The sequence below is a fragment of the Sminthopsis crassicaudata genome, chromosome 3 (assembly GCF_048593235.1).
Source record: "Sminthopsis crassicaudata isolate SCR6 chromosome 3, ASM4859323v1, whole genome shotgun sequence".
NCBI lineage: Eukaryota > Metazoa > Chordata > Mammalia > Dasyuromorphia > Dasyuridae > Sminthopsis > Sminthopsis crassicaudata.
Window position 1 is genome coordinate 337,297,309 of NC_133619.1, and position 13,599 is coordinate 337,310,907.

Below are 13,599 nucleotides of genomic sequence, written 5' to 3' on the forward strand. Positions count from 1 at the left end.
TGGGTCTGAGAGAATCGACTCTGGGATAGAGTTTTGAAGTCAGGCAGGCTGAAAGGAGACCAGAATGATTTGAGAAAGGACAAGAAGTGAAGGAGATTCAGAGCTCCCAAGAAACCTGCACTCAGAGGAAAAGATTTTACCGATCTCCTCCCAGAGAAGGATTATAATTGAGCAGATGACCGGACCCTCACAATTCAAGAACATTACATACCCTAGTGCAGTTGAATGAGAAGCATCTTCTTAGTTCTTTTCCCTTTGAGAAATTACCTCTCATGACCGTAAACACTTGATTACACTGAGAATCATCTGTTCAATCATTTCTTCCAAAATAATCACAAAGGAAATATTCAGCCGTACTAAACTTGATATCAAAAAGAATAGAGTTCCAATCTGGCCTCAGATACATAGTAGTTGGGTTGCTTTGAGCAAGTAATTTAATTGTAAAATGAGGATGACTTCTATGTGGCACAGTGCATAAGGTGTTGGGATGGAGTCAAGAAAATTCATCTTCCCAAGGTCAGATCCAGTATCTGATACTATTTATGTGACCCTGCACAATAACCCTGTTTACTTCAGTTTTCTTATCTGCAAAATTATCTGAAAAAGGGAAGGGAAAACCACTTTAACATCTTTAAAAAAATTTAAAAAGGAACAGGAAATTAGAACATAATAAGAACTTAGCAGAAGGAAAAAATAATCAATAGTGATATGAAAAAATTCTCTAAATCACTAATAAGTAAATTTTCTAAATTACTATTAAGTAAAGGGATGAAACTTAAACAACTCTAAGGTAATGCCTCACATCCCATCAAACTGAATTTGATGTTAAAAGCAAAATGACAATAGATGAAGGGGCTGTGGTAAAAGAGGCACACTATACTTTTGGGGACCTGCAAACTACCCTAATCATACTAAAAAGCAATCTGGAACAGTCCAGAACTGTGCACAATAAATGCTGCATGCCTTTTTTTGTTTTGTTTAGTTTTGTTTTGTTTTTGCAAGAAAGGATATCTTTTTTCCCAGTAAATTTATTCATTTTTAATATACATTACTTTATGAATCATATTAGGAGAGAAAAATCAGAGCAAACAAAAAAAACCATGGGAGAGATTGAAAAAAAAACCCAGAAAAAAAATGAACATAGCATGTGTTGATTTACATTCAGTCTCCTTGGTTCTTTTTCTAGATACAGATGACATTTTCTGTACAAAGTTTATTGAAATGGCATTGGATCTGTGAACCACTGAGAAAAATCAAGTTTTTCATAGCGGATCATCCCTTGTTCTTGTAGTTATTGTGTATAATGTATTCCTGTTCCTGCTTATTTTGTTCAGCACCAGTTCATGTAAATCTTTCCAGGCCTTTCTAAAATTAGCTTGTTCATCATATTTTATAGAACAATAATATACCATTATCTTCATATACCTCAACTTGTTTAGCTATTCTCCAATTGATGGGCATCTATCCTTTTCCAATGCTTTGCTACCTCAAAAAAAGAGTTGCTACATACACTTTTACACATGTGGGTCCTTTTCCCTCCTTGAAAATTTGCTTGGGATACAGACCCAGGAATGGCACTGCTGGGTCAAAAGGTATGCACAGTTTTATAGACTTTGAACATAGTTCCAAATTTCTCTCCAGAATGGTTGGATCATTTCTCAACTCCACCAGCAATGCATTAGTGTCCCAGTTTTCTCACATTCCTTCCAATATTTATCATTGTCTTTTCCTGTCAAAGTAGCCAACAAGTGAGGTGATATCTCAGAGTTCTTTTAATTTACATTTCTCTAACCAATAGTCAGAGCATTTTTTCATATGACTATAGATAGCTTTAATTTTGTCATCTGAAAATTATGTCATATTCTTTAACTATCATTTGGTTATGACTTGTATTCCTATAAATTTGTCACATTTTTAAATATATTTTGGAAATGAGATCTTTATCAGAAACGTCGGCTGTAAAGATTTTTTCCCAGTTTTGTACTTCCCTTTTAATCTTGTTTTTGTTGGTTTTGTTTGTGCAAAAACATTTTAATTTAATGTAGAGATTTAATTGTAATTTTTAAATAAAAATTTTAAAAATTTAAATTCAAAATTAAATTAATTTTTTAAATTAAAGTTGTCCATTTTTCCTTTGATACTATTATCTAATTCTTCTTTGATCAGAAATTCCTCATTTTATGGAGATCTAACAGGTAAATTTTCACTTGCTCTCCTAATTTGTTTATGCTATCATCCTTTATGGCCAAATCATCTACATATCCTTTCACTCTGCAACACCACTACTAAGTCTATATCCTAAAGTTGAGGGGGCAGAAAGGGAGAAGGAGGAACTATTTTTATAAGGCCATTTTCTGTAACTAGAGAATTTCTGTAAGTTTTATTCCACAGCAGTAACCATATTCTCTCATTCTCATTTTGAGAACAACACTAACTTCACTTTCTGGATCATCAGAGTTTGATTCTTCAGCAACTCAAGGGTTGTCCAAAACTCCTGTTCTGACTTGGGAGTCAATATATGCAAATCAAGAACTCACTTGCTTCGGTACCATAGTCTTCAGCAACAATGGGTTTCAGATTGTAGGGTAACAGACCTGCTTCATAGATAAAACCACCATCGATAGTCACAGCATCAGCCTCATCATCCTGAAAGAGATGAGTGAAAACAGCACTGAAGCCCCTTAGCTCTCAGTAAGGAACAGTAGGAACGCATGTAATGGGTAGGTTTGGAAGTCTGAGGACTAGAAAAACCTTAACAGAACTACATTGTCTTTTACCCTGCCTTAAGATAACTGAGAGGATTCAGTGAATCCTGGGTCTTGAGTCACAAAGACCTGATTTTAAATCTAGCTTTAGACACTTACTAGCAGTATGACCCTGAACAAATCATTTATCTCTGCTGCCTCAGTTTACTCAACTGTAAAATAGAGATACTAACAGCACCTATTCTCAGGGTGGTTAAGAGGATCTGGTGAAGTCTTTATAAAAAGTATTTAGCACAGTAGGGATTTCACAAATCCATAGGTCCTTCCTGTTTTCCTTGGAACATAATAGAAGCTAAATATGCCAAAAGTTCTCTCTCTCATAAAGTGGGGAAAAAATCCCCCTCATTAACCTTTCCTGCCTGTAATTTCCCTGCCTTCCATTCAAACAGCATTTATGAAGCCCTTCCTGATAAAAAAAATGGCTAAGGAAATATTAATTTTTTTGGTCTCTGCTCTTAAGAAATCTACAAAGATAGTTGGATATGGAATCGAAAGCAAAATTTGAATTCAAATCCTGGCACTTCTATTTACTGTAGGGACCTCTCTGAGCCTGTTTCCTCACCTATAACATGAGGGGACTGGATTAAGTAACCTTTAAGGTTCCTTCTTGCCCTAAATTTATAAGCCTTTGAGAATTGATAATGCTAAGTACGTAGGAGTGGGGCAGACATCCTTCTTTTCATTTGTACATCCATTGAATTATTAATTATTTACCTATCGTACCCTCCAAACCCAAAGGGTCCAGGTTCAAATCCTAACTTGCTTTAAATTACCTGGACAACCTCAGACAATCTTGCTTAATCTCTCTAGGGTTTCCTTATCTGCAAAAGAAAGGGGGAGGGGGGAAGGGAAGGAGAGCTAAACTGAGTGGCATCAAAGGTCCCTTTCAGATCCAAATCTATGATTCCATAATCTTTTACCATTTGTACTTGAATGCTTTCTTCACCTAAATTCTCCTCCATCCCTACAAGATAGTCTAGAGGAATTATTGTGGCCAAAAATAAATAATAGTTCACCTGGCAGCTGAGTTCCAGATAAGGAGCATGGCTGCACTGATCTGGAATACCTCATCTGGCAGGTGCCCAATCACTAGACCCTCCCTTAGCTGATGTCTCTCCAATTTGTCAGGCCTTGCCAAAGCTTGCCCTTTGCTGGCTATTTGCAGATAGCCTTAAAGAAGTCAGGCTTCATTCCATGCCATTACAAGGTAGCAACAGAGCTGGCAAAAATTTTTTTTTTAAATAACTGAGTTGCCATTACATTAAATCATTTCTGGATTTTTTTTTCTTTTTTTTGCTGAGGCAATTGGGGTTAAGTGATTTGCCCAGGGGTCACATAGTTAGGAAGTATTGAGTGACAGAAGCCAGATTTGAAATCAGCTCCTCTTGATTTCAGGGCCAGCACTCTATGTATTCACTGTGCCATCTCACTGCCCTTTCCCTCTATGTTCCAAGCAGCTGCTTTGTCAGCATAATTCTGTCTCCCCCCTAACCCTCCCCCAAGCCCCTTTTTGAGGAAAGCCCTTTTTCCAGAATTACTGAGAACTAAGAGCTTCTTTGCAGTAGCTAGGTGGCACTACAGTGCACAGAGTGTTAAGCCTAGAATTAGGAAGAATCATCTTCCCAAGTTCAAATCCGCCCTCAGCTCCCAAGCAAGTCAGTTAACTCTGTAGCCTCAGTTTCCTCATGTGTACATTCATCTGGAGAAGGAAATGGCAAATCACTCCAGGATCTCTGCCAAGGAAACCGCAATGGGGTCATAAAGAACCAGACAAGACTGAAACAACTGAACAATAACAAGAATTTCTTAGAGACCCTCATGGAAAGGAAACAAAGTAAGAGTATTGGTGGAGAGCAGAGACAGCATTCTTCCATTCTCTTTCAGGCAGACAGTCACACACCCTCCACCACTAACAAGGGCTTGTGACCTCCTGAGATGGCCTTGACACAATCCATGTGGGAGGTTTTCATGATGCAGGCCAGACTGGGACTGTTGGTGGTCTTTAAGGCTTCCTTAAATTCATGACATTTCTTCAGCTCATTTTGTGATATGGCACACCATCTTACTTGTCGATCTGTAGAAGCCAGGCACAGCCCTAAAGGAGAAAAGCCAGAGGGGAATGAGTTCATGGCCACACTAACTTCTCTCAACCAGGAACAGAGAAGGTGTCCTCTATCCCAGGTCCTGCATCTTCCAGAAAGGAGCTCAGAGAACAAGATCTCCAGTGCTTGCTTGAAAGAGAGGAGACTGTGCCCACCAAATAGTTGAACAAAGCTAGTAACTGGACCTGGATTAATTATCAGCTCATCCAAGCCACAAAATTTAATTTCTGAGATGCCTCACCTTTACTTCCAAAGCTAGGGAAGGACTCAAGGGATAGGAAAAAGTTTTTACTCCCTCCTCTCTCCCCATTATTTTCCTCCTCATCAGTGGTTCTTTTTTTGAAGGCGGGATAATGGAAGGGAGTTGTTTTGTTAGTGTTGCTGTTATTTTTTTCCATGAAATCTTTCAATAGGAAGCATAAAATAAAATATAGAGGATTTCAAAGGAAACCAACTATATTAAATACAGTTAAAAAAAAGTATCTGCAAACCCCAAGTTAAGAACCTTTAACTTAGGGGAAATTAGGTGGAACAATGAACAGATCCTGAAGTTAGGAGGGCCTGAGTTCAAATCCAGCTCCTGACATTTACTAACACTAGACAATTCACTTAATCTTGATTGTTTAAAAAAAAATTCTTACTTACAGAAAGGCTCAAATCAGCTTTTTCAATGTGTTAAGTTAATCTTTCAAGATCCATGGTTCCCGGACTTTAGTCCTTACTTCACTCCCTCCTAAAATGGAAAGGAATGTTATTAAATTAGGATCCAGGCTTTTTCTCTGCTGTTTCTTCATTGAGGTCCAGCTCCTGTGGAAGGTTAGCCTCTGAAGACATGACTGATTGAGATGAACCCTAATCCAGAGAATGTGGATGACTCAAACTATGATCCACAGTTTGAGCCCATAGTGCCTCTTCCTGAGCAGGAGATCAAGACTCTTGAAGAAGATGAAGAGCTTTTTATGATTTGGGCCACGTAGTTCTGATTTGCATCTGAGAATGATCTTTCCAAATGGAAAGAGCTAGGAGCAGGTAACACAAATCTACTGAAACACAAGGAGAAGGGGATGATTTGCCTCCTCCTGAGAAGGGACAAAATTTTGAATATCTGTGCAAATCACCATTTGACACCATTGCTGGAGCTGAAGGCCAATGCAGGCAGTGCTCAAAGGGCCTGGGTCTGAAACACACATGTTGACTTTGTTGATTAAAATCCCAAGCCTAAATGTGATCCAGTTCCTAAATGCAGCAAATGCCCTGAAGCTTAAGTCAAAATATGAAAATAAGGAATATACAGAAGGAAGAATAGGTAACAAGAGCAGGCATAGTAGCATCAAAAATGGGGCGAGGAAGTTCTCAGAACTGTCCATGAATAAGGTGAAAGAGGAGAAGGAAAAGAAACAATTTAGACAAAAGCTGGAGGTGCCCAAGGAGGAAACCTAGCACCATAATGTATTAAACTTGTAGGCCTCACTTTCTTTCTTTTAATTTAATTTTTTTTCTTTCTTTCTTTTTTATTAACAAGGGACATTATTTTAAAAACTGAATTCCAGCCTCCAGGTTGTTTTCTAAGTTTTTACTCTGCTGAAGGTGTCTTCAGCAAACCCATTCCCATAACTTTATTTTCCATGTGGAAACACTTAGTAATAATATATCCAAAAGAGTAAATAAAACTTTGGAAAGCTAGAAAAAGGGCATTCATCAAGTATTCAATTAAATAGGAATTTATTTAACATAAATAGATAACAGATAGATAATAATCTATGTGAAATGGCACAAATGAAACAGTCCCTGCACTCCTTTGGAGCTTAGATTCTAATAGTGGGATTAAACATTCATTGTAAGTCAGACTAGCATAAGAAAAAGTAAGGATGAAGAAAGCATTAACAAGTAGGGATGGAGAGAAAGGAAAGGGAGCTTTCATCAAGAAGGTGGTACCCAAATTAAACCTTGAATTAGACAAGGATTCTGAGAGGTGGAAATATATTCCAGCTAGAGGGAATGCTTGTGAAAATTCACTGAGGTGAAGATGGAGTATAGATGTAACTTTGGCTTCAAGTGTAGAACAGTAGTATACAAGTCTCCTTCTTGGCAGAATGATGATAATGGTACATGCCTGTGCCAGGGAACGTTGGTGTAAGAGCTTGAGAGAAGAGAAATGTGCTTCCTAATTCCATAGAAAATACATGTACTGACAAACTCTATGAGGAGAAATTCAGAGGTAAAGAGAATAAAGCCTGGAAAGAAGCCATGTAGGTGAAAAGCAGGGCTTCAGTATATCCTCAATTTCCAGTTTGGTTTACACTAAAAAGTTTAAAGAATTTTCCTTTGGGTGAGATCAGAGTCTTTTGTATGAATGGAGATAACTTCTTCCCAGTAGGAGAAATTGTTAACTTTAATTGTTAATTGGCATATTTTAATCCATGTAGCTTCTATTATTTCTGCTTAGTATTTACTTGGATAAATGGATTTACTCACTATTCACTAACTATTATAGTCTTTTTCATGATTAACATTGGTCAAGAAGGTCTTCAAATTCAAGCTTGAGGTATCCCTTTGAAAGGATAGTGTGGCAGTGAAATTCAACACAAGTGTTTGCTTCTATTCTCCCCACCTCATTCTTGCCTCAAGAGAGCTCACAATCAATTTGTATTTGCAATTGTTGTTGTTCAGTCATGCCCTGCTCTTTATGACCTCATTTAAAGTTTTCTTGGCAGAAATATTAGAGTAAATGTCCTGTTCTTCTCCAGTTCATTTTACAGATGAAGAAATTGAGACAATAAGGGTGAAGTGACTTGCTAATTCTTACAACTAGTAAATATCTGAGGTCAGATTTGAACTTAGGAAGATGAGGTTTTTGATTCCAGGCCCAGCACTCTATTCACTGTGCATCACTACCACAGAAAGTTCCGTGGGACAATGCACTGAATATTGAACTTGGAGTCAGATGAACCACTGAATATGTAGACCTTTCTTAAGGTCAGATATTCCCAAATTTCTAAGTAGATAAAGGCAAGTACTAGACAATGGAGACAATATACAATAGGTAGACTTTATATAGAGTTTTAAAGTTTACAAAGCACTTTATATGTATTGTCAATTCATTTGATCCTTACTTATGATGAAGTGCCAGCACTATCCCCATTTCATAGATGGAGAAATTTCAGTAGAGAGGTTAATATTTTCCCAGAATCACACTGCTTGCAAGCGTCTAAGGCAACACTCAGTCCCCTGAGTGGGAAATTTTACCCATAGCATCTGCATCTATGCTGTCATAATCAGTTAAGTCTCCACAGCTTCATTGTGGCTTGGATGTCTTTTTTGCTTTGGGACATCATAGGCGGCTTGTTTGTCTCTGGGGTATCCCTATATAGTCCTGGTCCTGGAAAGAACCTCCAACTCCCACCAAATGTTTTTCCAAGTCTATTTATACCAATCCTTAGCCCCGCTTTGGTCACATGGCTTTTTGAAAATTGGAGTCAGTGTTCCCCAATGAATGTTTACACATATTTCCCAAGTGTCCTGGGAAATTTAATCATCTTTTGATTTTGGATATTTTTATCATAGAAATACTTTACAGGTGAGGGGGTAGCGAGAGACTTGGAGAGTTATTGGGTTAATAAGCAGCAGAGTTAAGATTCCAACTGGGATGGTGTGACTTCAAGTTCAGGGCTCCTTTATGGGTACAAAGTATATACCAAGTCTGCTGGTAGGGATACTCTTTCTCCTGTGTGGTTCTAGAAGCACAAAGATAAAGTCTGTTGTTGTTGGGTTGTTCCACCCCCCCCCTTTTTTTTTCTACACTCCATTCGAACCATCTGATTGTATAATATTACTTTATAAAGGAAAGGTTACACTTGCTTAGATTACAGCTTATTTTAGAATCATATAATACTAACTTTGAAAGGAACTTTTCAGATCATTCAGTCCAGCCTTCTCATTTGACAGATGAGAAAGTTAAAGGCCAAAAACATAAAGTGGCATTCAAAGCCACCCAACCCCAAATGCCAAAAACAAAAATTTCCTTTTCCTTCCCTTCCCCTTTCCCTACCTCCTTTCCCTTCTTCCTTCCTTTCTCTTCCTCTTTTCCTCTCCCTTCCGTTGTGCTATCCTCTTCTAACTAGGAGAACAAACTAAAAGGCCGTTAAGTGCCACAGCTAAGTTGGAGCTCTGGGCTTGAAGTCAGGAAGTTCAAATCCAGCTTCAGATACTTACTAGCTGTGTGATACTGAGCAAGTAACTTAATGTCTGTTTACTTTGGTCTTCTCAACTGTAAAATGTAAAAAAAATTTTAAAAATTACAGCATTATCCTCCCAAGGTTGTGAGGATCAAATGAAATAATATTTGTAAAGCTCTTAACACAGCGCTTGACACAGAGTAACCATCATATAAATGCTTATTCCCTCTCTTCCCTTCTCTTGCACTGTGATTGTCTCATATCAACAGTTCTGCAGCAGGGTAGGAATGGGCAGGAACGTATAGATGTGTAGGTTACTCTCAGACTCATCAGAGTCCGTAGGTAAGGCAAATCACCAAGAATTTTTATTTGCTGTTGATCAGTTCTGTCCAACTTTTCATGACCTCATGTAGAGTTTCTTAGCGAGGATACTGGGCTGGTTTGCCATGTCCTTCTTCAGCTCATTTTACAGAGGAGGAAACTGAGGCAAACAGGGTTAAGTGACTTGTCCCGCTGGTTAAGGTCTATAGTTAGATTTGAACTGAGGAAGATGAGTCTTTTGAATCCAGGCCTAGCACTCTATATACTGCACCACCTAACAAGCAGCTATTAACTGCTAGGTTAAATATTGGAGACACCTCTCCCCCCTCCAAAAAATAAAGCATTAAGATCTGTAGGAGTTCACATTCTAATGAGAAGTCATACACAATTGAAATGACTAAAAAATATTATGAAAAATTCAACTTAGAAGCTCCTCAAATTGGTCAGGGAAATCCCCAATGAACTATCTACATCAGTTTCCCCACCCTCATGCTTGTTCTTTCATTTAGTTGAATTTTAGATGAGATTCTCCAGGAAAGGTTTTGGGGAAGCCTTACTTACTTCATTCAGCAGCTCCTTCCCAATGTATATCTTAGAGTGAATTACTACTGCCAATGGCTACTCACATCTGCATTATGGTAATTATTACTTTCATTTTCTGAAAGTGATGTCTTCTGATTGTCTCCAAGTTATGGGGAAATGTCCTGCTTAGGCCTTATACCCTGCACTAGCACGATTTGTTAGGATTTTAAGTTTTCAGAAGTTCTTTCCTCATCAGCTCATCAAGGAGGGGCAGGTTGTTCCAGTGTTTTAGTATGTTAGTTTTGGAATATGAAGAGCTGAGCTGAACTTCAGCTCTGCCATTGTTATCTGTGTGACCTTGAATAAATCACTTAAATGCCTCTGGGCCTTCCTTTATAAATCAAGGGCATTGGACTACATGATCTTATCTCTAAATCTCTATTTCAATTTTTATTATTCTCATTTTTCAGAGGAAGCAAATGGGGCTCAGTAAGGTTGTAAGTGATCTGCTCATGTTCATAGTGATCATGGCAAAACTGAGGCTTAAACCTGGAGGAGACTCTTTAGCCAAATGTTCTTTTTCACTAAACCACACAACTGGGAAGGAAAGGACTACAACAAGTAGAAATGGCAACAGGAGATTAGAGACTTTAACAAAGGATAACCAGCAACAGAAAAGAAGTTACTATTGAGGGGGCAGCCTATTTGAATAGGGGATCTTCCCAGACTTCTTGGAGCAAGATAGAGTAGAGAGTGAGGTGGGCAAGCCTGAACCTCATGATGAAGACATTTAATTGCACTCGACTTGTGATGGGGAAGGGAAGAGGACTGAGGATGGGAAGAGTAAGCCAGTTCTTCACACGGAAATCTCTTAGAAGAAAGATCCAAGGGGACAGAGCTTAAGGAGGAAAGCAGCCCAGGGCACCTTGTTTTCAGTAATTAAGCCTAGTGAACTTCAACAAGGAATTTGCTGTACATAATTTATGGTTCTTTTGTTTCTCCTGTCAATTAGGGGATTTCTGTCTATAATATGGGATTGTTTACTTTATTCTTTCTGTCTCTCTGTCTCTGTCTCTATCTCCACCTCTGTCTCTGTATCTTTGTCTTTCTCGTCTCTTTCGGTCTCCATCTCTATCTCTGACTATCTCTCTCTGTTTCTGTCTCTATCTCTGTCTCTCTTTGTTTCCTTCTCAATCACTGTCTCTCTCATAGCCTCTCTATGCATACAAAGTAATTTCCTTAGTGCCTACCCACTTTGCCCTCCTGACTTTCCTTGACAGAAAATTTTATTTCCTTATTGATTCAGGTAAGAAGAAGATTTCTGCTGTTTCTTGTTCCATGTTTTGTTTTCAGTGGAGATTACAGAAACACAGATTGTTCTTTTGGGGAGGCGTTTGGGTAGCTGCTGATCATGAACAGTGTCGACAGGTTTCCTTTCTTCACTATGGTCGATTTTGGCTTTTGACATTCTTGAGACATAGTCATTATCTTCCAAAAGTCGAACATGATTACATCCACATGTGTACTCTTTTTACTGATATAGACGACCATCTTTATACGCCTTAGGAGAAAGTGGAACTGAAAAAATTATTTAAAAAAAATTTAGAATTCTTCAAAGAAAATTATTAAAATGTTCTTGTCCTTTGACCCAAAGAGCCTACTCTTAGTAGATAAAGAATAAAATGAAACTTCCAAAGGATCTATATGTACCAAAATACCACAGTAGCTCTAGAGGCTCTTATCTTCTTGGTGGATTAAAATTGAAAAAAATCTTTCCTTCTATTGGGTAATGATTAAACAAATTATAGGATCTGTAGGTGATGGAATATTCACATCCATAAGAAATAATAAAATAGACATTTTCAGAGGAAACTAGAAAGGTATTTTTGAACTGATGCAAAGCAAAGTGAGCAAAACTAGGAAGATAAGCTATATAATGGCAGGATTATGAAGAAATTTAACTTTGAAAGACTTTAGTATTCTGATCAATGTAGTGATAAAAACCTCGAGGTGAAATATGCCACTCACTTCTTCTGAGGAAATGATAAATTTAAAAAAGCACAGAGACAGGAGCATACATTTTTGGGTGTGGCCAATATAGGAATTTATTTTTACTGCACTATACATATTTATTATGCAACTCTTATTTATTTTATTCAGTAGGAGAGGGGCAGTGAAAGGAGCAGATTATGATGCATGTGAAAATAAATATTTTTTAAAAGAAAGTCCCTCTATATGAATAAAATATTATATAATGAAATAAAATCTTTACAAAATATTTTATTTTTATCCTGGTAAAGACTGGCCAACAATCAAGTTATTGTGCATCATATATCACTAAGTAGAGTCAAAGTTATCAGCGATTAATTTTAGAACAAAAAGAAGCCAAGGCTTTAGTCACCATAATCCATTTTGATCAATCATAATTTATTCAGTGTGTTAGCTGATCATACAAAATTACATTAAACAAACACAAAATACTTTACAGGTTTATATTGTTTATTCCCTCCTCTGAAACTACCTGTATAACACAACCTCCTTGGGCCTCAGTCTTCTGTATCTGAAGAGGATACACTCTGTGATCTGTAAGGTTCCTTCTGCTAAGAGCCAAAGATGCTGTACACTTGGCTGACATTATAATTTTTCCCCCAATAGCAGGATGCCATCGAAAGCATGTTGGGTTGGGTTGGAAATCAGAAAAGATCAGTTCAAATTTTAGTTTTGTCACTCATAGCCTATGTGATCTTGGACAAGTCCCATGATCTCTCGGTGCCTTATATAGAAAATAGAGGGTTTACCTTTTGAGACTCTTCTGGTATTAATTAATAATCTATGATTCCATGACCCCTTTTAGAAGGCTAGCCTTCCCAGCATGATGAAGACCCCATGTCAAGCATCTCCTCGGACATGTGTTAGCTTTTAAGCACTGTGTTCTGGGTAACCTTTCAAGGTTATAAATTAGATAAACTTGTCTGTGCTTAGCAGAAGGAATTTCCTACAACAATGATATCACGGGTCTCTCTTCACAGGCTGCCTTTGAGAAAAGTGCATTTTCAGAATCACTGAGCACTAAGAATTTTCTTGGAGCAGCCAGGTGGCACCATAGTGCACAGAATGCTACGCCTAGAGTCAGGAACTGATTGCAGATCTTGGGCAATTCACTTCACCCTGTTTGCCTCAATTTCCTCACCTGTAAAATTAATTGGAGAAGCAAATGGCAAACTGCTCCAGTGTCTATGCCAAGGAAATCTGAGATGGGGTCACAAAGAGGCAGACACGACTGAAGTGACTGAACACCAGCAACTTTTGAGATCAGTCCCAAAGTGGAACGAACACCTCAGGTAAGTGACCTATCTATCTCACTGCCCAGAGTCTAGATCATTTCTTAGATGTTAGGGAAAAAATTTCTTCTGGGACATAAATCGGATTGGATGGTTACTGAGCATCTTTCTAATTCTGAGATTCAATAATTCATTCCATGATAATAAAAGAGGCAAAGTGATCACAGTACTAAACTGAGATCTAGAATAGCCTTAGCGAATACTTTTGGGCCAACTTTATTTTTACAGAGAACAAACTGAAGCTTAATGTATTCAACATTATACAGGTAAATAAGTATCAGAGGACAGCCTAGGTTTTCTGACTCCACAATCTGTATTCTTTCCAATGCAGAATGCTACCTTTTCCTTTAGCTGTTCAACTTCTAATGTTTCC

At 37.9% G+C, this 13,599-nt stretch overlaps 1 protein-coding gene and 1 pseudogene across 1 annotated transcript in view; one reads left to right on the plus strand and one right to left on the minus strand.

The window, feature by feature from the left end:
• The window catches only part of LOC141562092 (serotransferrin-like), an 80,315-nt gene that overhangs the window by 38,046 nt on the left and 28,670 nt on the right, over window positions 1-13,599 (minus strand). The gene's annotated exons all lie outside the window — the stretch shown is intronic.
• Window positions 5,594-6,307, plus strand: LOC141564756 (ran-specific GTPase-activating protein pseudogene; annotated as a pseudogene).